The sequence below is a fragment of the Salvelinus alpinus genome, chromosome 21 (assembly GCF_045679555.1).
Source record: "Salvelinus alpinus chromosome 21, SLU_Salpinus.1, whole genome shotgun sequence".
Classification (NCBI taxonomy): Eukaryota; Metazoa; Chordata; class Actinopteri; order Salmoniformes; family Salmonidae; genus Salvelinus; species Salvelinus alpinus.
In genome coordinates this window covers 22,321,591-22,323,505 of record NC_092106.1, presented here as the reverse complement: position 1 = coordinate 22,323,505, position 1,915 = coordinate 22,321,591, and positions in this window count along the sequence as shown.

The window sequence follows — 1,915 nt, the reverse complement described above, 5'->3', positions numbered from 1 at the left end:
GAAACTTTTTTCAAAAGAATTAGTGGAATGAATACACCCCTGATCACACGCAAACACAGTTCACTTTCGTAGCAGCCACATAAAAAAAGCATTGTTGTATTCCTTCCCACATCTACACACTCTCCTCTCACCTTTTCCCTTCGCTTGTGGACTTCAGTGCACAACACATCAGCTTTCTGTGACCAGGCAAAAAACCTTTCCAAGCCAAACCATATCATAACCGCTACACACAGCCTACATTGTTGTCACCATAATAACGTCATAGTCAACATAGCTACTACAACTAACATGTTAGTAAACCCGCTACAATCATGCAGTACAGTGTACAGTCAGCAGCAAGCAGTTTAGCAGTTAAACCTGCGGGTGCTGGTGACAATAAATTAATAAAACCAAAAGCTTACCTTGACTTGGAAGAGTTCCAGTGTTGGATAGCTATAGCCAGCTAGCTAACATAGCATCCCTCTCTGTTTAAGCCGGGGTTTTGAATAGGCTAAACTAGCTAGCTGCATTCACTAGCTAAGTAAGTGAAAGTGAAAAAAGACACAACAAAATATATCAAAATCTCTCTCCCTCTCTCTTTTTCTCTTGCTTCTTCATTTTTGAAGAAATTACTTTGTTCAAAACTATTAAACTATTGTCTTTCTCTCTCTTTTAGTCAACTACTCACCATATGTTAGGCACGGCAGTGCTAGCTAGTTGTAGCTTATGCTTTCAGTACTAGATTAATTATCTGATCCTTTGATCAAAGAATGTTGCAAGAGCTCTGATAGGTTGGAGGACGTCCTCCGGAAGTTGTCATAATTATTGTGTAAGTCTATGGAAGCAGGTGAGAACCACAAGCCTCCTAGATTTTGTATTGAAGTCAATGTACCTAGAGGAGGACGGAAGCTAGCTGTCCACCAGCTACACCATGGTGCTACCCTACAGAGTGCAGTTGAGGCTACTGTAGACCTCCATTCCAGTGTTTTAATCAATTATTTGGTGATGTGAATATATTTAGTACAGTTTTATCTAAAAAGGATAACTTTTTTAATGTTTCACTATTTTTATTTGGAAGGAAATTCACTGAGGAGGATGGTCCTCCCCTTCCTCCTCTGAGGAGCCTACACTGTGGTACATATAGTGTCAAACAAAATGTAGGCCTACAGTATACACTCTTAGAAAAAAGGGTTCCATAAAGGTTCTGCAGCTGTCCCGTAGGAGAACCCTTTTTGGTTCCAGGTAGAACCCATTTTGGTTCCAGGTAGAACTCTTTTGGTGTCCATGTATGGTCCTACAAGGAAATGGTCCTACAAGGAAACCAAAAGGTTTCTACCTCGAACCAAAGGGGTTCTTCCTGGAACCAAAAAAGGCTCTTCTAAGGACTCTCCGATGGGGACAGTCGAAGAACCTGTTTTCGTTGTAGATAGCACCTTTTTTTGTATGATAGATATTGCTCATAGTTTAACTGTGATTTAAACATATTTGAAATTGTCTTAGAGGCCCATTAGGCTGCCAGGTCTTGTGTTACTTTTAGACAAACACTATTATCTACACTACTGTGTTCACTGGGCCATACTCTGAGTCTACAGTAAGGTAGGCAGAGGAAGTGTCATCCCTCTAGTGCCTCATATGTTTGATCTTTCAACTGATGGGACTGTCACCTACCATCGACTTTCTTTCAGAGGCTTTTACAGCTTTAGACCTTTGTGAATGTCATTGTTAAAAGTGCCTAGTTGTGTTTGAAATCGACTACATTGCAGTCGGTGACAAAATACTTACTGATCTACAAATCATCTTAAATGACTACTCATTATTAGTAGATGTGCCAGTCTGCTCAGTTATTGATCAGCTACTGAGAAAAATTGATGCTCTCGAACACGGCCTCAGAGAAAAAATGTAGAGTTCATAAGGAAAGAGCTCCATCATCTGGTGC